Consider the following 22,758-nt stretch of genomic DNA (forward strand, 5'->3'; position numbering starts at 1 on the left):
TTCTTTTCCTTTCTTTCTTTTCCTTTCTTTCTTTTCCTTTCTTTCTTTTTCTTTCTTTCTTTTTCTTTCTTTCTTTTGAGAGCGCATGTGCAAGAGAGCATGCAGGGGAGGGAACAAGGAGGGAACAAGGGCAGGGGCAGGGGAGGGGCAGAGAGAGAATTCAGCTCTAAGGACCCTGAGATCAGGACCCTGAGATCAGGACCCTGAGATCACTACCTCAGCCAAAATCAAGAATCATCAGCTTAAAGGACTGAGCCACCCAGGTGCCCCTTTTGTGATCACTTTTGTGATCCTTTTTAATAAATGCCCTGGGATAGGATTTTCCCACTGAGGGAGTTCCCAGTCAAAGCCAAATAATGATAAACCATCTGAGTGGTACTTTTCTAGGGAGCAGGCCAGATAAAAATAACATAGCTCTAGGGATGGACTTTGATACCTGCTAGGCTCTGGATTGTAAGCTTCTATGGTTGAGAGGCTGCTGGTTTTCAAGGCTACCAGGAGCTCAGGAGGGGAGCCATATTTACATGCCCTGTTTTTAGAGAAACCTATTAGTTTTACTTGAATACACATTCCTCAGTGTGTTACAAGCTTTTCAGAGCTCCCGAAGGTTAACTTTGACAGTTTTTTCAGTACTTTCATTGCTTTTTTTTTTGGAGGAGTGAATTTACAGAAAACATCATTCTGCCTTTCCAGAAGTCCCCTGTAAGTGCGTTTAGCATTCATCATAAAAACCAATAATTTTTGTTTTTATGAGATCCACTTATTCATTAATTTACTAAATATTTACAAATTGTGTACACCAAATTGCAGAAAACACAACGAGATTATCATCTAGCAGGGCAGAAGGAATAAGATCTCATAAATTGTTTAGTACTTCATGTACTAAAGATGCGTTGTGCTGATTCATAGATACCACTTAATCCATATAACACTGCAAATGGGTAATATTACACCACTTATCAAAAAAGGAATTAAAGTTCAGAGACGATACATAAGGTGCTAATGAATAGCATAGTTAAAATTGGAACCACTAGTCTGATTCTAGGAGTCATTTTTTCCCATCATATCAAGTTGTACCATGACCTTCACATAACATTACATCCCAAGGATTCCATTATCTAGCTACAGACTTTATTATTAGGCTGATAGATATATAAATCAGCAACACTGAAATATTGTGTGGTAAGGGTTAAAATAACTCGGAGTTAAATTCTACCTATTAGTCAGATAATGCCACACACAAAAACTAATATATAAGCCTTAGCTAAGATGCCTGCCCTTTGCCCTATACCTCTATGTCCCCTTCGCTAGAGATAATCACTCCAACTTATATAATAGATTCTTTGGGGATTTACCTAATTTTCTCTAAATAATGAACTTATTTTGCTACTTTTAGATGCTCCCATTTTAAGCATATGTTCTGATACCCACAGCAGAGGAGGATTTATTTAGCTTTCTTTCAAGCCATTATCACCACCTCCATTAACATAAACCTCTTTTTTTATCCTCCTAGTACACAGATATGGTTACACTGCCATTGTTGTTAGATTAGTATTCACTTTTTACATTATGACAAGGTAAATATTATTTCCAACCAAGCCATGCAATAAATTATGATTACTTTTCTTTCCCAGTAAACACTTTCTTGAGGTTGATAAACTCTTTATGTATTTCACATAGTTTCTTCCATATGTATCATTAACCTACCCAGAAGTTCTGAAATGTCTGAATTATGTTTCAGTGTCAGACTCATCAGATATTTTATTAGCTTTATATTCCTTTGGATATATTCCAAAATTAGATTTTTTTTTTTTCTTTTTGCTCTGGAGCATAGCAGCCATCTTATGACTTCCCATAATCATTATACTGGGGTTTACTTCCATCTCTCTTCTGTCAGATTGCCTTTCATGGTCCCTGACTTTCCTTTTTACTTGGCTTATTTCTTAATTTTAGTAGAATAAATCCTTTAGGAATTTTTTGAGAAATGATGCGTAAGGATGTGAAGCTTTTGAGAATTCACTTGTTCACAATTCTTTTAATGTCCTTTTAATTTATTTATTTACTATTTTTTAATGTTTATTTATCTTTGAGAGAGACAGAGACAGAGCATGAGTGGGGGAGGAGCAGAGAGAGAGAGGGAGACACAGAATCTGAAGCAGGCTTCAGGTTCTGAGCTGTCAGCACAGAGCCCAACTCAGGGCTTGAACCCACGCACCACAAGATCATGACCTGAGCTGAAGTTGGAAGTTCACCTGACTGAGCCACCCAGGCACCCCTAAATGTCCTTTTAACATCTAAATTTGGTAGAAAACTTTAGGTTCAAAAAAATTTTTTTTCTGAATTTCAAAGACATTTCTCTTTTATTTTTATTTTCTTGCATTGCTGTTAAAAATTCCAAAGCCATTCTGATTCTTGATCCTTTGTAAAGATAAAAAGGAGTCTCTTTGTACCAATATTAAAAATAATAATAATAATAATAATAAAACAAAACAATGTTTCATTAGTCGGAATAGTTTAAAATCATTTGTGGTTTCAGTTCACATTTTCTTGATTTGTGGTGCACAATTCTCATTTTTGTTTTTCTACTCAATTTCTGATAGCCATATGTCCTGCTGGAAGAAAGTAGAGGAAAAAAACCCCACAAAATTATTCAAAACTGACGTCTACAATCCATAAGCCAATGGATCCTATGCACATTGGAATCATATGAGGATCTTTAAAAAAGATGGATACCTGAATTTTACCTGGATGCTATGGCATGCAACCAGAGCATTGATATTTTTAAAAGCTCCCCAGATGATTCAGATGTGCAGTGATGCTGGGAACCACTCAGGAATTCCAGACTAGAAAACATCTGTGACCATTATATCGCAGTGCTAAAAATGAACTGAGATTTTTCTAGAGGTGAAGAAATAGAGAGATGGGTGTCAGGACTTAGAACAAGGCCTTGAAAATGCAAGGCCACTGATATTGATAAGAGAGTTGCCTATTTTAAGTTTGGTCACCAATGCTACTAAAACAAGTAGATGCTGTGCAGTTAGAAACAGACCAAAGCCTATTGAGCATCAAGATGTGTAGAACATAAAATTAAACAGGTAGAGAAGGTAAATTGTTTTCAGTATGAAGGATGGATGTTTAAAAACAAGAAAACTTTGGGGCCTAGAGTGGCTTAGTTGGTTGAGCGAGCAATTCTTGATTTTAGCTCAAGTCATGATCTCAGAGTCGTAAGATTGAGCCCCGGAGTCTGCTTAAGATATTCTTTCCCCCCACCCTCTCTCTCTCTGCTCCTCTCTCCTGTTTGTACACTCTGTCTATAAAATTAAAACCAAAAATTAAAAACAAGCGGAAAACCCTATGAAAATCCTGAATCCTGGAGGTGCTATAATTATTTGACTATTAGTGAGAAGTTCTTTTTAATATTTCTTTGTCATTTTTAATATTTACAAATTTGTAAGATGATAAGGGTGTCTTATATGTCACTATGTGAGAGAGGAGAAAACACGAATCTTTTACTTCATGAATATTTTATCCCATCTCAAGGGAAGCGTGAAGTCACAATTAACTGATAGATTTTTTTTTTTTTTTGACTTATGTAAGTCTAAGGTATTGAACTCTAAACTATGTACACAGAGTATCTGGAATATTGAAAAAAACAGTCTTTCATATTTTCTAGGTTATTCTGTGTTTTCTAACGAATGCTGAAACTCTATTATTTTCTTTTGCTATTAACAATACTATGAATCTGGGGAATATCGTTTAGCCTGGAATAAATTCTCTTGGGCTCTGTTGACTCACAGCCTTTGGAAGATGGAAAACACAGGGCATTGGTATTGGGTTAATTCATCTTTCAATAAAATGCTGATGGAAGTACGTCCATGTTGGGGGAACAGCTGTCACTGTAAGGCTGCCTGCTCCATCTGACTGTGAACTCTTTGGCTGAAATTGGAATAAATAAAACATCGAGCGGTGGGGGGCGGGGCAGCGGTGGTGATTCTTCTTATTTTAATCTAGCAAGAGGCAGGGTCTTTGTTTTTTTGACTTTTATTTAATTTCTCTTTGGGCATTGAATAGAAAGCGAGGCATCCTTTATTATATTTTTTAATTTCATCCTATAAATTTAACTATTATCCGTATAATTTTAGATAGTAGCCGTGAAAAATAGAACGAAGGTGAACATTCAGCATGGGCTTCTGCGGCCTGAAGTTAGTGATATCCGTTCAGTTGCATTTCTGTGTCGCTTATGCTTTATGGCAGGCCCTAGTGATTCCAGGAAGGTTCTGAAAGCCTCAGTATTAAGTACTGTGCTAGGCGGATTCCTCTGACGTTTTTGTTTTCTCCCTAAAATGTGGCACTCACATCCCGAGTTTACCAGAGGCTCGCATAGTAACGTCAATGAGTGAAATAAGGAAAATAACATGGTTCCACCCACAGAAGAGCAGTGGTCAAAGGAGGAGTGACTAATTGAGGCTTTTTTCACTTATAATTTAAGAGCATGATGTTCAATATTATATGAAACAGATTTCAGCCCTGGCCTCTTCAACGTGACTCCAATCACACTCAGAAAGCTCCTTCTCAAGGCAGAAAGTCAGCCTGGTTTCAAAGTCTAAATTCCATGTGGTAGTAAAGTAAATCCCAGTGGTCTGAGGTCTACGCATTAGCGTTTATTCCCCTGGTTGTAAGGTGTGTTCTTTGCCTGATGATTAGAACATACATGAGTGCTATGTGGTTCCCATTTGACTACTTATGTGTGTATTCTCTTCTTCAGCCGGAAGAAAGGTGAATGAATTTAAGCACTAAACCTTAATTCCAAATTTCAAAAATAGAGCAGACACTCGAAATATTTGTGTGTATGTGTGTATTTATATACATATACATATATATAATTTTATTTTATTTTAAAGTTTATTTATTTTGAGAGAAAGAGAGAGAGAGAGCATGGGAGGGGCAGGGAGAGAGGAAGAGAGAGAGAATCCCAACAGGCCCTGCCCTGTCAGTGCAGAGCCTGACGCAGGGCTCTATTCCACGAACCATGAGATCATGACCTGAGCTGAAACCAAGAGTCAGATGCTTAACTCACTGAGCCACTCAGGAGCCCCTATAAAATTTTATTTTTTAAAAAATGAAAAGGGGTGCCTGGGTGGCTCAGTCGGTTAAGTGTCCGACTTCAGCTCAGGTCACAATCTCACGGTTCGTGGGTTCGAGCCCCGCATCGGGCTCTGTGCTGACGGCTCGGAGCCTGGAGCCTACTTTGGATTCTGTGTCTCCCTCTCTCTCTGTTCGTCCCCTGCTCTCACTCTTGTCTCTTACTCTCTCAAAAATAAATAAAGATTAAAAAAATTTTTTTTAATTTTTAAAAAAATAAAAAATGAAAAAACTGTACTAAAAGTATAAACAAATTTGAAAATAAAAGTCATTGTTTTTAAGCGTAGTCTTGGGCTACATCATAGAATCTCTTTGATGTGATCTGAAGGTATTTGGAATTTACTTTATGAAGATGAGGTAGCCATTACAGATTTCTCATCATGGTTGTGTAGTGAACCAACACAACACAGGGAGTAGCTGAATGGATGGCAAAAGCTTTGAGACAGAGAAAACAGGAATGTACTGTTATAGTCCAGATGGGAGATAGAATGGCCCTGACCCAGGCAGTGACAGTGTCGATGGACTACAAAGAATGAAATGGATGCAGTACCATAATGTTTATGAAGCACTGTATTCTATACTTTAAGCTTCTTCTGGTCTATGGCAGATCAGAGCAGCAGATTAGAGTAATCTTTCTACCTTAGCTATTGATAAGTATATTCAAAAACTTTGTAGAGAATGAAGCTCAGAGAAGATTGTAAATATTCTATTGCCATTACAGAGAGCACCTGTTTAGCAGTCCTTGGCCAATCTGCTACTTTTCTGTGCCAGTGCAAAAGCTGTTAAATCCATCTAATACACTGCTATGTTTAGCAACAGAGCAAATAATTGCGATAGCATCCATATGGCAAATTGTGCCTTTAAATTGTTCATTACATTAGCCATCGTTGGCCCAAAAAGCAAACGACAGTAGTTACAGATGTTTTCAGCAGCATGTTTCTTTTAGATGTCCCTTAAAGAAATAGAATATGCCTTTCAAATTCAGAGACGGATAAAGGCAAAATGGCAAAGTACATTGCAAACCCTTGGCAATTATGTTATTGCTATTCATACCAGGGAAAAAATTGTTCACAAGGTAAATCTCAAGCCAACAAAGAAAAAACAAAAAGCAGCCCAAGTGTTCATGAAAATGATTCCAAGAAATTTTTAATGTAATGTTGCATTAAAACCTCACCCTTTTTAAAGACCCAGAATGCAATTGAAAGACTAAATCTCAAAAAAAAAATTGTATTTACATCTATATGCATGTACATATGTAGGTACATGTCACACATATGTATGTAGTCAGGTCACAAGGAAAGATATTCTTTTATTTTTTACTTGATAGAAATAAATGTGATGACTTCAAATCCAGATTTTAAATCATTTGTTAGATACTTGAAAAAAGTTTGAAAATAATGGCATAAAAATAGGATCCAGTTTCTTCTTTCTGTTCTCTTTCCCTCCATTTTCTTCCTGAAAATGCAGTCTTAAAGCCATTCCATCAGGCAACACAAGATAGGCGTCCATGTTGGGATGGCCATGGGAAGGGTGGCTAAACAGATAGGATGAGAAGGACATCTGGGAGACGGGATTCGCAGCACACCAGGGTGAGGGAGCCAGTGTGAGGAGGATGTTTCTATAGTGGGGTAGCTGCGCTGGTGTGGAGCCAGATTTCTTACTGTCAGAAGAGGAAGTTAAAATGTGGAAACTCAGAAATAAGAATAAACCAATGCATCAGAGATCAATGTAAATCATAGTTTTCAACAGAGAAGTAAAAATGGAAATGTAAATTAATAAATACATGAATATACACGTGTGTATGTATATGCCTCTGTATATGTATATACGTATAGATAGATAGATAGATAGATAGACAGATAGATAGATGATAGATAGATACATAGATACATAGATAGATACGGGAATATACCAACTTAATCAGTTAGTCAAAATGAACATTAACAGTGATGGCGAAAATTAACATGGTCCACCATCTGATAAAATGCACTCAGAACAAAGTAACACTTCTGTGATATTTTTATTAAAATGCATTACCTAAACTGAAGCATGAAGAAAATTACTAATGCAAACTGAGGTACATTCTGCTAAATAAAGAGATAATAATATATTTTTTAAATGTCATGATCATAAGGGTCATAAAAAGAATGAAGTCCTGGTTGAAACCGAATAAAACAAGGAGAAATGACAACTAAATACAAGACATGATTCTAAACTGGATCTTTTTGCTATGAAGCCAATACTCAGGTAGTTGACAGAATTTGAATGGGGTCCATGAATTAGACAATAACTATATATTCATGTTAATTTTCTGTTTCAACGGTTAGATTGTGGTTGTCTAAGAGAATGAATGTTCTTGTTTGTATGATATTCTCAAATATTGGGGCATCAGTTCAACAACATACTTTCAAGTGGTTCATGAAAAAAAAAAGTTTTGTGCGATATTTGTAAATCTTCTGCTAATTTGGGATTGTTTTAAAATTTAAAAAAAGAGAAATTACTACAGAAAAATACATTAAAAACTAAAAACCAAAGATAACATAAGATATAGAGCATACCAATGTAAATTTGTGAGCATTTCAGGTGAACATTTATAGTTTTAGGAAGATTTATTATTAAAGACACTTTTCTTGCCAAAATGACCTTGTATCATGTAACAATGCAAGTAGAAACTATACCTTGTTCAAAAAATTATTGTGAATTTTATTCAAGAACAATAACTCCTGGATGAATAGAAATAGTTAAAATGGATAAAGAAGATGCTAATACTTTTCCTGAAAAAAAAAAAAACAGGAAGGAAATGAGTTTTAGGTACAGATGCCATTCTGGGGACAGAATGTGTTAGAGCAGAATAGACTATTTGCAAACGAGTTTTGTGATGTGGGAGAAAGGGATTAACATAGGGAAAAATTACAGATGAAAAGACAGAAACCACAAAGACATTGTCAAGACAAACAATGTTATTTCTAGATAAAGAAAGTAATCGTTGGAAATAGAACAAAACAAAACAAAAAAAACCAACAAATATGCAATAAATGTCTAGGAGGAATATGTAATTGAGTGATTGTTAAGAGAATACTTTCTGCCTGGATCCAAATTACACTTAAGAGTTATCAAAGACCAACTGGGGTCTAAACAATAGGGTCAAAAGAAATAACTAAAATCTAGAAAAAGCTGGTAAAATGGTCTACTGAAATAATAGTTTATTGTCTTTGGATATACATTCATTTGCTATTCAATTGCTTTTTCATCTGGTAAACTGGCTTCTAGCTTCAAATGACTCCTGGATGCTTCTATTTCAAGATGGAAAATTGAACCCAGTTTTCTTTTGCTCTGAAGACATAAAATGATGTTATCACACCAAGAATGCGAGGGAGGCCATAATCAGTTTAATGACATAAAATACAGAAGGGAGAAGAAAATGGTTGATGGATGAAACAGAGGAAAGTCTAAAAGAAATGCAGGTTAGGACGGCATGGAGAAGGGAGAGCTACCCAGGGAGACATAAAGCTTAGGGTCATCCTCTGAACGAAAAGAAGAGGGGAATTAAAAGGGGTCTGCTGGGACAGGCCATGGGTACCTATCTCAAAAATTCTCTGCTTCCCATCCAGGGGCACCTGGGTAGCTCAGTCGGTTAAGCATCCAACTCTTGCTTTCATTTCAGCTCAGGTAATGATTTTATGGTTCCTAAGATCAAGCCCTGCGTCTGGCTCTGCGCTGACAGTGTAGAGTCTGCTTGGGATTCTGTCTCCCTCTCTCTCTGCCTCTTGCCTCAAAAATAAGTAAATAAACTAAAAACACAAAAACAAAAACAAAAACAAAAACACAACTTCCCGGCTTCCTGTCCTGCGGAGCAGGAATGGCCTGGGGTTTATCTCGAAGAAATTCTTGAAGGCATGGAAAAACTTTTTTTTTTTTTTTACAAACATAGTTTATTAAGGTGATTGGAAATAATACTGTTCTGTGAATCAATGCTGACTTTTTGCAATTGCTTTATTTTCCAGCTTTACTGAGATATGATTGACAAAAAACGTTGCTCATGGTGCACACTGTGTTGATTTGATACACTTATATACCGCAATATAATTACCACTGTAGCATTTAGCTTCCAGATCCATCACCTCACATAATTACTATTTCTTTTTTTGTGTTGAGAACATTGATGATCTGCCCACTTGGCAACTTTTCAGTGTATAATACAGTATTAAGTGTAACCACAATGCTGTGCATTAGATCCCCAGAATTTATTCAACTTCTAACTCTTTGCAAAAAGTTAAAAAAAAATAAAGATGATTGGAGAAAGCTGAGTTCCTGACAGTACTTTAAAACTAAAGATGTCTGTGTTTGGGCACCCGGAGGACCCCAGACCAAAGCCTAGTCGACACTCAACGCTCATCTAAAGCACAATTCTGTTCAGGGCAGGAATGCCTCTGCCAGATTTCCCTTTCTAGTGAGAGAAATAACAGAAAACCACCTCCTTACGACACACACACACATACACACACACCAGGCAAAACCTGTATCAGCACTCAAATCAACTCGATCTTTCCTGAACTACAGAGCATTTTGATCACATATAAGTAGCAGCTTGAATAGAGTGAACAAGATGAATAAACATAATTTTTCCTGCAGGAAGAAAAGAGAAATCATTGGGCAGAAAAGAAAAACGGAAGAGGTGAATACAAATTGAGGCACTAAATTAGAAGTCTAGTTAGGGCAAAGGAATCTTCTACTGCCTTCTTTGTAAGAGGCCTGGACACCAATCGGACAGATGAGAACAGGTACTTACCTAAATAACCAATTTTACCCTGGGAGTGTTTGCTTTAAAGAAGAATGAATAGCTGTGAACAAAGATCGTTGAGGCAAGGAAGTGCTGCTTTCCATCACTAGTATTTTCAGACAATTGAATTTTTACCAAGTTCAGGTACCTGTTTTTTACTGTGGTCATAAACAAAACAAACAGCTAAACATATGAAATAGCACCTGCCTAGCAACCTGTAACACAACTTTCATGACTTCACATTTGAGAAGAATGGTCTAGGATAAAGACGACTGTGAAGACACCAAAATACAGTCACAGAATTAAAATCTTCCTACACATTCCAAATAACACCATGTAAAGGGCGTCGAGGTGACTCAGTTGGTTAAGCATCCAACTCTTGATTTAGGCTCAGGTCATAATCTCATGGTTCATGGGATCAAGCCCTTCATCAGGCTCTGCACTGACAGCATGGAACCTGCTTGCTATTCTGTCTTCCTCTCTCTCTGCCCTTCTCTCTCTGTCTCTCTCAAAATAAATAAATAAACATCAAATGACACTGTGTAAAATATCAAAGAGTCATTTATGCCACAAATCTGAATAGTCCTCCTTAAGTATAAAGGAAAAAGACAAAAAGGTAAAGGGTATGGGTGGGACATAGACGAGAAAAGATTAGATTTTTTTAAAAGAAAGTTATTTTGGAGAATAACACAAAACAATGCTAGCATAAGCCATACTTTTTTTTTAAAGAAAAATATGCACAGTTAGAAAAAATAGGCTATATGTAAGGGAGCAAAAATCAAATAGCATATTGATTTTTTTTAAATACTAAATGTCAGTAGGCAATGGAACAATATCTAACAAGCTTTTCAGCTAGAATTCTGTAGCTTGATCATCGTATAAAGTTACTTCAATGTCAAATGTATAAACAAGAGATTATCAAGTAATACTATTCAGTGATAAAAAGAAATGAGCTATCAAACCACAAAAAGACATGAAAGATCCTTAAAAGCATATTTCCAGTTTGAAAAGTCTTCATGCTATAGGATTCCACCTAGATGACATTCTTGAGAAAACAAAACTCTACAAACAGAAAAAGATCAGTGGTTGCCAGAGATTTGGGGGGAAAGAGAATGACATTCATAGCTGAAGCACAGGGGATTTTTAGGGTAGCGAAATTCTTCTGTATGATACAGACATGATGCTTGCATGTGGGTTACTCATTTGTCAAAAGCCACAAAATGTACATCAAGAGTGAACCCTAATGTGAACAGTGGACTTCAGTTCATAATAATAATACATCATTATCAACTGTTGATGAATAGTTATTCAGTAGTTAATCAATATTAATTCATCAATTCTAACGAATGTATCACACTAATACACGATGTAAACAATAGGGGAAATTGTGGGGGATGGGAGAGGGTATGTGAGAATTCTCTGTACTTTCCAATCAATTTTTCTGTGAACCTAAAACTGCTCTTTAAAAAGCCTAGAAATTAAAAAAAAAAAAAAAGATGATCAGAAAGTATTTTTGGGGGTTTTTTTTGGTTATTTATTTATTTTGGAGGGGGGGGGACGGAGGGGGGGGGGGCGGGAGATGGAGACAGAGGGAGACACAGAATCCAAAGCAGGTTCCAGGCTCTGAGCTGTCAGCACAGAGCCCTACACGGGGCTGGAACTCATGGACTGCGAGATTATGACCTGAGCCGAAGTTGGACGCCTAACCGACTGAGCCACCCAGGCGCCCCCCAGAAAGTATATTTTTAAATTACTCCTGTTCTGAAAATGAGGAAGTGTTTTATTGTATCTTTGTCTGTGTGGAGAGAGATAGAAATAAAACTTAAAAAAAAAAAAAAGAAAAAAGGGAAACTTGGAAATTAAAAAAAAGGGTCAGATGTAAATATGAATTCAAGAAACTGCTGGGTACAAGGATTTGGGGGTCTTCCCTTAAGTTGGCTGGACCTCCAAGCCAGTTACATGACTGGCTCTGGGGACCGTGTGGTTCAGTCTGTAGTGTAATGCTTTCTGTCACTGTGCCTCTTTTGTTTCTACTTTACCCCTAGACAGGAAGAGTTCTAAAGAGAAAGAATTTCAAATTCCAGGAAAGAAATAGTGTTATCTGCCTATTATTTTTGTTTTTAAGATGGAAGCAACAGTTCCTATACATATCATTTCTGTCCTCTAAGGCCACATTTTTAAAATAATGATTTATGCAAAACTCTAATTTCTGTTGAAGGGTCAACAAGTTTAATGACATGTGAAGCTTTATTTGCTAATTCTTTTTAGAAGACTCTCAGATCATTTCCAAACCCAGTTGATGTTATTTGGTGTATTCTTTATAATAGAAATCAGGGGCACCTGGGCGGCTCAGTCAGATAAGCATCCGGCTCTGTCTCAGGTCATGATCTCATGGTCCGTGGGTTCAAGTCCCACACCAGGCTCTGTGCTTTGAATTCTGTGTCTCCCTCTCTCTCTGCCCCTCCACTGGTCATGCCCTGTCTCTCTCTGTCTCTCAAAAATAAATAAATGTTAAAAAAAATAAAAAGAAAAGAAATCATTGTACTTAACAGAACTAAGATATAACAGAGATTTGGAGTTGTTTTCGCACTCAAATTATCCTACAGGCAAAGAGGGTGGGGTTTTTTTGTTTTGTTTTGTTTTTTTGAGAAACATGATTCTCATAAAAGTTTAAGTAAGTTATGAGTATTCTGGAGGGGAAAAGAACAGTTTATTAATTAGTGAAAAAGAAAATGTTGGTGAGTCAGGCATTTGGATGTTTTAATTTCTTTCAGTATTTATTTTTATAAGTAGTTAATAGTTATATTTAATTTAATTACTAAGATAATTTTTGATACAAGAGACTGTGCTATCTGTGCTCAGTGCCAATTTAAAGTGTTTTCAGAAAATTATTTATTCCTACTTTTGTGGGTATATTTTAATAACATATTTAAAGCATTTCATCTTAAACAGGTCAGATTTTTAAAGGTGTAGCTTTTTTTAGAGAGTTTTTTAGAGAAAAATACAAACACATATCATAATTTACATCAAAGAAAAATGTCTACATCTAGATTTTTTTATGTTAGCAGTATATAAAAAATAAAATCAGAGTAACATTTCAACAAAAGTCATTTTATATTTTTATTTTTATATATTTTTTTACTTTTAATTAATTTTATTGAGATATAATTGATATATGACATTATATTAGTTTCAGGTATACAACATAGTGATTTGACAAGTGTTTGTGTTGCAAAATGATCACCACAGTAAGTTTAGTGAACATCTATCACCACATAGTTGCAATTTTTTCTTATTCACTTTTATGATTTACTCTCTTAGCAACTTTTATGTATATGGTACAGTATTGGTAACTATTGTCACCATGCGGTACATCCCTTCCCCGGGACTTTTTTATCTTAGAACTGGAAGTTTGTACCTTTTGACTACCTTCACCTAATTTGCCTACTCCCTTCGCCCCCACCCATCCCCTTCCTTTGGCAACTACCAATCTGTTCTCTGTATCTATAAATTCAATTCTTTTTAAATATTCCACAAATAAGTGAGAGCATACAGAATTTGTAACTCTCTGACTTATTTTACTTAGTATAATATCCTTAAGGTCTATCCACCCATATTATTGCAAGTAGCAGAATTTTCTACTTTTTTTATTTTTATTTTTTATTTTTTATTAACTTGTTTTATTTTTGATTTTTTTTTAAATTTACATCCAAATTAGTTAGCAAATAGTGCAACAATGATTTCAGGAGTAGATTCTTTAGTGACCCTTGCCCATTTAACCCATCCCCCCTCCCACAACCCTTCCAGTAACCCTCTGTTCTTCATATTTAAGATTTTGTCCCCGTCCTTGTTTTTATTTTTATTTTTTGCTTTCCTTCCCTTGTCTTCATCTGTTCTGTGTCTTAAAGTCTTCCTATGTGTGAAGTCATATGATATTTGTCTTTCTCTGACTGACTAACTTCGCTTAGCATAATACCCTCCAGTTCGGTCCATGTAGTTGCAAATGGCAAGATTTCATTCTTTTTGATTGCCAATTATACTCCGTGTGTGTGTGTGTGTGTGTGTGTGTGTATACATATATATAGCCAAAGTATGGAAAGAGCCCAAATGTCCATCAATGGATGAATGGATAAAGAAGATGTGGTTTAAGTATATATATACATATATATATGTATATGTATATATATATATGTATGTATTGTGTGTGTGTGTACAATACCTATACATATACATATATATGTATATACCACATCTTCTTTATCCATTCATCCATTGACGGACATTTGGGCTCTTTCCACACTTTGGCTATTGTTGATAGTGCTGCTATAAACATGGGGGTGCATGGGTCCCTTTGAAACGGCACACCTGTATCCCTTAGATAAATGCCTAGTAGTGCAATTGCTGGGTCGTAGGGCAGTTCTATTTTTAGTTTTTTGAGGAACCTCCATACTGTTTTCCAGAGTGGCTGCACCAGCTTGCATTCCCACCAACAATGCAAAAGAGATCTTCTTTCTCCGCATCCTCACCAACATCTATTGTTGCCTAAGTTCTAAATGTTAGCCATTCCAACAGGTGTCAGGTGGTATCTCATTGTGGTTTTGATGTGTATTTCCCTGATGATGAGTGATGTTGAGCATTTTTTCATGTGTCGGTTGGCCATCTGGATGTCTTCCTTGGAGAAGTGCCTATTCATATCTTTTGCCCACTTCTTCACTGGATTATTTGTTTTTTGGGTGTTGAGTTTGATAAGTTCTTTATAGATTTTGGATACTAACCCTTTATCTGATATGTCGTTTGTAAATATCTTCTCCCATTCTGTCTGTTGCCTTTTAGTTTTGTTGATTGTTTTCTTCACTGTGCAGAAGCTTTTTATTTTGATGAGGTCCCAGTTGTTCATTTTTGCTTTTGCTTCCCTTGTCTCTGGAGACGTGTTCAGTAAGAAGTTGCTGCAGCCAAGATCAAAGAGGTTTTTGCCTGATTTCTCCTCGAGGATTTTGATGGCTTCCTGTCTTACATTTAGGTCTTTCATCGATTTTAAGTTTATTTTTGTGTATGGTGTAAGAAAGTGGTCCAGGTTCATTCTTCTGCATGTTGCTGTCCAGGTTTCCCAGCACCACTTGCTGAAGAGACTGTCTTCATTCCATTGGATAGTCTTTCCTGCTTTGTCAAAGATTAGTAGGTCCATTTTCTGGTCCATTTGTGGGTCCATTTGTGGGTTCTATATTCTGTTCCATTGATCTGAATGTCTGTTCTTGTGCCAGTACCATACTGTCTTGACGGTTACAGCTTTGTAGTATAGCTTGAAGTCTGCTTTGGTTTTCTTTTTCAAGATCACTTTGGCTATTCGGGGTCTTTTCTGGTTCCATAAAAATTTTAGGATTATTTGTTCTAATTCTGTGAAGAATGCTGGTGTTACTTTGATAGGGATGCATTGAATATGTAGATTGCTTTGGGTAGTATCTACATTTTAACAGTATTTGTTCTTCCTATCCAGAAGCATGGAATCTTTTTCCATTTTTCTGTGTTTTCTTCAATTTCTTTCATAAGCTTTCTATAGTTTTCAGTGTATAGATTTTTCACCTCTTTGGTTAGATTTATTCCTAGGTATTTCATGGTTTTTTGTGCAACTGTAAATGGGATCAATTCCTTGATTTCTCTTTCTGTCACTTCATTGTTGGTGTATAGGAATTCAACTGATTTCTGTGTGTTGATTTTGTATCCTGCAACTTTGCTGAATTCATGAATCAGTTCTAGCAGTTTTTTGGTGGAATCTTTTGGGTTTTCCATATAGAGTATCATGTCATCTGCGAAGAGTGAAAGTTTGACCTCCTCCTGGCCGAGTTGGATGCCTTTTATTTCTTTGTGTTGTCTGATTGCAGAGGCTAAGACTTCCAATACTATGTTGAATAACAGTGGTGAGAGTGGACATCCCCGTCTTGTTCTTGACCTTAGGGGGAAAGCTCCCAGTTTTTCCCCAACGAGGATGATATTAGCGTTGGGTCATTCATATATGGCTTTAATGATCTCGAGGTATGCTCCTTCTATCCCTACCTTCTTGAGGGTTTTTATCAAGAAGGGATGCTGTATTTTGTCAAATGCTTTCTCTGCATCTATTGAGAGGATCACATGGTTCTTGTCCATTCTTTTACTGATGTGATGAATCACGTTAATTGTTTTGCAGATATTGAACCAGCCCTGCATCCCAGGTATAAATCCCACTTGGTCATGATGAATAATTTTTTTAATGTATTGTTGGATTGGGTTGGCTAGTATCTTCTTGAGGATTTACGTATCCATGTTCATCAGGGATATTGGTCTATACTTCTCCTTTTTAGTGGGGTCTCTGTCTGGTTATGGAATCAAGGTAATGCTGACTTCATACAAAGAGTTTGGAAGTTTTCCTTCTATTTCTAGTTTTTGGAACAGCTTCAAGAGAATAGGTGTTAACTCTTCCTTTAATGTTTGATAGAATTCCCCTGGAAAGCCACCTGGCCCTGGACTCTTGTTTTTTGGCAGATTTTTGATTACTAATTGGATTTCCTTACTGGTTATGGGTCTGTTCAATTTTTCTATTTCTTCCTGTATCAGTTTTGGTAGTGTATATGTTTCTAGGATTTTGTCCATTTCTTCCAGATTGCCCATTTTATTGGCATATAATAGCTCATAATATTCTCTTATTATTGTTTTTATTTCTGTTGAGTTGGTTGTGATCTCTCCTCTTTAATTCTGGATTTTATTTATTTGGGTCCTTTCCTTTTCCTTTTTGATCAAACTAGCTAGTGGTTTATCAATTTTGTTAATTCTTTCAAAGAACCAGCTTCTGGCTTCATTGATGTGTTCTACTGTTTTCTTGATTTCAATAGCATTAATATCTTGTCTAATCTTTATTATTTCCTGTCTTCTGCTGGTTTTGGGTTTTATTTGCTGTTCTTTCTCCAGCTCCTTAAGTCGTAAGATTTGGTTGTGTATCTGAGATCTTTCTTCCTTCTTTAGGACGTCTTATGACCACCTTTGCTGCATCCCAGAAGTTTTGGGTTGTGGTGTTATCATTTTCATTGACTTCCATATACTTTTTAATTTCCTCTTTAACTGCTTGGTTAGCCCATTCATTCTTTAGTAGGATGTTCTTCAGTCTCCAAGTATTTGTTACCTTTCCAAATTTTTCTTGTGGTTGATTTTGAGTTTCATAGTATTGTGATCTGAAAATATGTATGTTGTGATCTCGATCTTTTTGTACTTACTTAGGGCTGATTTGTGTCCCAGTATATGGTCTATTCTGGAGAACGTTCTATGTGCACTGGAGAAGAATGTATATTCTGCTGCTTTAGGATGAAATGTTCTAAATATATCTGTGAAGTCCATCTGGTACAGTGTGTCATTCAAAGCCATTGTTTTCTTGTTGATTTTTTGATTAGATGATCTGTCCATTGATGTGAATGGGGTGTTGAAGTCTCCTACTATTATGGTATTATTATCGATGAGTTTCTTTATGTTTGTGATTAATTGATTTATATATTTGGGTGCTCCACACTTGGCGCATAAATGTTTACAATTGTTAGGTCTTCTTGGTGAATAGACCCCTTGATTATGATATAATGCCCTTCTGCATCTCTTGATACAGTCTTTATTTTAAAGTCTAGATTGTCTGATATAAGTATGGTTATTTTGGCTTTCTTTTCTTGACCATTAGTGTGGTAGATGGTTCTCCATCCCCTTATTTTCAATCTGAACGTGTCTTTAGGTCTAAAGTGGGTGTTTTGTAAACAGCATATAGATGGATCTTGTTTTCTTAACCATTCTGTTACCCTATGTCTTTTGATTGGAGCATTGAGTCCATTGACGTTTGAGTGAGTACTGAAAGATATGAATTTATTGCCATTAGGATGCTTGTAGAGTTGGAGTTTCTGGTGGTGTTCTCTAGTCCTTTCTAATCTTTGTTGCTTTGTTGCATATATATATATATATATATATATATATATATATATAAATTTTTTCATTTTTTCTTTTCTCAGAGAGTCCCACTTAAAGTTTCTTGCAGGGCTGGTTTAGTGGTCACAAACTCCTTTAATTTTTTTTTAATTTTTTTTAATGTTTATTTATTTCTGAGACATAGAGAGACAGAGCATGAGTGGAGGAGGGTCAGAGAGAGAGGCAGACACAGAATCCGAAGCAGGCTCCAGGCTCTGAGCTGTCAGCACAGAGCCCGATGTGGGGCTCAAACTCACAGACTGCAAGATCATGACCTGAGCCGAAGTTGGACACTCAACTGACTGAGCCACCCAGGCGCCCCAAACTCCTTTAATTTTCATTTGTCTGGGAAACTTTTTTTCTCTCCTTCTATTTTGAATGACAGACTTGCTGGATATAGAATTCTTGGCTGCATATTTTTCTGATTCAGCACATTGAATATATCCTGCCACTCGTTTCTGGCCTGCGAAGTTTCTGTGGATAGGTCTGCTGTAAACCTGATCTGTCTTCCCTTGTATGTTAGGGACTTTTTTTCCCTTGCTGCTTTCATGATTCTCTCCTTACTTGAGTATTTTGTGAATTTGACTATGATATGCCTTATTGATGGTCGGTATTTGTTGAATCTAATGGGGGTCCTCTGTGCTTCCTGGATTTTGATATCTGTGTCTTTCCCCAGCTTGGGGAAGTTTTCTGCTATGATTTGCTCACATAACCCTTCTACCCCTATTTCTCTCTCTTCCTCTTCTGGGACCCCTATGATTCTGATGTTGTTCCTTTTTAATGAGTCACTGATTTCTCTAATTCTTAAATCATGCTCTTTCGCCTTAATCTCCCTCTTTTTTTTCTGCTTCATTATTCTCTATAATTTTCTCCTCTATATCACTGATCCTCTGTTCTGCCTCATCCATCCTTGCTGCCACTGCATCCATCTGTGATTGCAGCTCAGTTACAACATTTTAAATTTCATTCTATTTTTTACTTCTTTTATCTCTGCAGAAAGGGATTCTAATCTATTTTCAACTCCAGCTAGTATTCTTATTATCGTGATTCTAAATTCTGGTTCAGACATCTTGCTTGTATCTGCATTGGTTAAATTCCTGGCTGTCATTTCTTCGAGCTCTTTCTTTTGGGGTGAATTCCTTCATTTTGTCCTTTTGAAGGGAGAAAAGGAATAATGAGGTAGAAAAATTAAAATTAAAAAAACAAAAATTAAAAAATTAAACACACACACACACACACACACACAAAATCTAATAAATGATGCTAGATCCTAGGTGTGTTTTGGTCTGGGTGTTGAAAGTGGTTTGACAGATTAGAGAAAAAAAGGTGGGGAAAGAAAAAAAAAAGGAAATCTCTTGAAAATTTGAAAAAATGAATACACTGAAGTAGACTAAAATGAGATGATGGGAGTAAAATAGAATTTGAAAGAATTTACACAAAAATAAAGAATATTTTAGAAAAAATAAAGAAAAAAATTTTAATAAAAATTAAAAATAAAAATGATTTTTTTCTCTTTCTGTATTCAAGAAAAAGAAAAGAAACGAAAAATAGAAAAAAGAGGGAAAAAAGAAATTGTTTGATAATTTGAAAAGGTGAATACACTGAAGTAGACTAAAATAAAATGATGGAAGTGAGATAGAATTTGAAAAAATTTATACAAATGTAAAATATATATTTAAAAAATTAAAAAATATATTTTAATAAAAATCGAAAATAAAAATGAATTTTTTCTATTTCTGTATTCAAGAAAAAGAAAAGTAGTGTAAAATAGAAAAAAAGAAGAAAGAATATTGAATAGATGGACCTGCTAACAGATTGAAATAGGACTGAAATTACCTCATTTTCCCCTAGAAGTCAGACTATGTAGCGCTTTATAGTCTATAAACTAGGCAGTGAGACTTGTGTTCTTGAAGAGCAAGGTTGGTCCAGTTCGGCAGGGCTCAGTGTAACTGCTCCGTTCTCCACTAGATGGCACTGCTAGCCTACTGGGTTGGATTGTTGCGGTGCTCATAGGTGCGTATGCACATGTGCAGGAGCAGTGAAAATGGCATCACCCAGCTACCCAGTCTCTAGTATAGGAACTCTCTTCTCCCAGATCAGCAATTGTGCAACCGTCCTCTGTCTTCAGCTTTCGTCCACTCCCAGCTTTTTCACTCTCCGTGACCAGGCCCCAGGCAGTACCTCTCTCCCAAGTTTTGTCTCAGATGTGGCTGTTTTCCCTGGCCCCTTACTTCTGAAGGACTGCGGCTTTGGCCCATTCCACCCCTCTGTGGGAGGGTCTCACCAAGTAATGGCCGAATGAGCAATGGCCAAATGAGCAATGGCTGAATGTTGGGTGCACCCAGGAACGCTTGCTGGACCCTGCTGCTGCTGGTGCCCCGAGACTGCAGCCAGGTGCCAGCCTGTCCCAGCAAAAGTTCACGAGATAGTGTAACAGAAGCTTTTCAGGGATTATGGAAAATCACAACACTCATGTAGCGCCAGGCTTCACCCTTAACGACCTTGCTCCAGCACCAGCAAATGTGGCCGTTTTCTGGGGTCTGCTGGGATCAGGTGGCTTCAACAGTCTCTACCAAATGTCCTTCCAGCAGTAGAACTGCTTTTCCCCGTGTGGCCCAAGAACCTCCTAGACCCCACTCTGTTCCTGGGGATTTGCCCTTCCCACCAGAGCATCACCAGTTATCGAGCTGCGGAGTTGCAGACTTTGTGCTCCCCTGTTTACAGTCTTAATGGAATTTAAACCTTCTCCTTTCTCCTTTCTCCCTTTTTGGTTTAATCCCTGCAGCTGTTTCCAATTTTCCACTTCTCTCCAGCTGCTTTTGGGGAGGAGTGTTTTTCCCGTATTCTCCCCCACGGACCTACTCTCTGTCCTCTCTCTGCCTGGAAAAGCGGCTCCCTGTCTGCCACCAGCTTCTCTCTTCCCAAATTCCCCTCTCCACCCCATGTACCTGCTGAATTCTGTGGTTCAGGTTGTGCAGATTGTTGTGTTGATCCTCCAATCAGTTCTCTAGGTGTGTAGGATGGTTTAGTGTTGGTCTAGCTGTATTTCATGGACGTGACACCCAAATAACTTCCATACTGTTCCGCCATCTTGGCTCCTTCCCAGTCATTTTATATTTTTAAATAGTTATTCTCCACTATGGCCCACAAGATAAATTCCCTTTTGATGTATATATACTCATGAAAACAATCACAAATTTGAAATCAATATTCCAGAAATAAATTTCCTTCATGCATTTAACCTGAAATAATTCATATTATTTTTAAATGTTCATATTTTGAAAGGTGAAAATCCTATCACATTATTATTATAATTTGCACTTCACTGATTGCTAATGAGGTTGAACATTCTTATTTAGTCTCTGTAAATTGTCTGCGAAGGTCAATATTAAGATTTTGTTTTTCTCTTACAAAATTTGTAACTCCATGAGAGGTTAAATAACCCTGTGAGGTGTTTTCCAATGCTTGTGTATTTTGAAAACACTTGCCTATTGTCTGAGTAATTATCAAAGTAAATTATTTTCTAGATTTATTTTTTATCAACACTTTAATCTTTGAAGATGTGAGGACTACCTAAATCATTCAAGTTATTGTAATACATTATTATATCTACTTTGGCAAATTCCCATCCTTATTCTTTTAAAAAAATATTTAATTTTACTTAATTATTAAAAAAAAAAAACTAGTGGAGTATCACATATCACACTACTGATGGTCATGCCCTTAAAATATTACAGTATTAATTCCTTGTCTTTGACAAACTTAGAGGCAAAATATATGTATAATAACCACTTTAAGTTAGTTTGATTAGCCAAATAAATTCTTAAAAAAAAATAGACAAAGGGGAAAAAATCAATATGGCAGGGTTGTGGGGGATGGTGTAGTTTTAGTCTTGTGAGATACTACACAGAAAAACTGAGTCAAATATTACCAGAACAGTTTCTTCACTTCATACTTCTGTCTGATGAACTTTTCTTTTTAAATTTTTTTTTAACATTTATCTATTATTGAGAGACAGAGCATGAGGAGGGGGAGAGGCAGAGAGAGGAGGAGACACAGAATCTGAAGCAGGCTCCAGGCTCCAAACTGTCAGCACAGATCCCAACACGGGGCTCGAACTCACGAACTGTGAGATCATGACCTGAGCTGAAGTCGGACACTAAACCGACTGAGCCACCCAGGCAGCCCAGATGAACTTTTCTTAAGGAGGCATGGTGGGTGCCTAGGTACCTGACAATAGAGGGACTGATACAATCGTCTTCTGATATGTCTTGTATTTAGTTTGTTAGGACATATATACCTAAAAAATATTTAAATATATTTTATTTACATTTCAGTATTAAGCAACAAAATGATGGTCAAAGGATTATGATGTTATTTTATTCAACAAAAAGAAACTGTCGAATGTGCTGAATTTGGGGAGGAAGCTGTGAGTGTTCCCTAGAGACAACAACGTTTGAATGGAAAAACAAGAGTGTTAGCTAAGAACTAATTCATTATCATTTTTTTAAAACTGACATTATGGTAATCATATGAGCATCCACTTGCTTTTCTGATATTCAGAGTGTAAGATATTCGATTCTCTGTCTCCCTTTCTCTCTGCCCCTCTCATGTTCTCTCTCTCTCAAAAATAAGTAATAGACATTAAAAAACAAATCTCCTCACCTCTAAACTGGCTGGGTTATCAGCTAGTTTTTAGAAATGTATTTTCATTTTTTAAAAAAATCATTACTTTTTTTAAGCAAAACCAAATCTTTTCAGTCCTTTCCTGGTCTCACACATTAATAGTAATATTAATCACATTGAAGATGGTTTAAAACTTCCTTTGTCTGTTAAGTGATTGAAATGATAAAATGAAAGTAAATTTT

The 22,758-nt window shown here is 36.5% G+C and overlaps 1 protein-coding gene across 2 annotated transcripts in view; it reads right to left on the reverse strand.

Annotated features, from left to right (window-relative positions):
* The window catches only part of GLRA3 (glycine receptor alpha 3), a 192,403-nt gene that overhangs the window by 127,509 nt on the left and 42,136 nt on the right, over positions 1-22,758 (reverse strand). The gene's annotated exons all lie outside the window — the stretch shown is intronic.

Source organism: Panthera uncia, chromosome B1, assembly GCF_023721935.1.
Source record: "Panthera uncia isolate 11264 chromosome B1, Puncia_PCG_1.0, whole genome shotgun sequence".
In the NCBI taxonomy this organism is placed as follows: domain Eukaryota; kingdom Metazoa; phylum Chordata; class Mammalia; order Carnivora; family Felidae; genus Panthera; species Panthera uncia.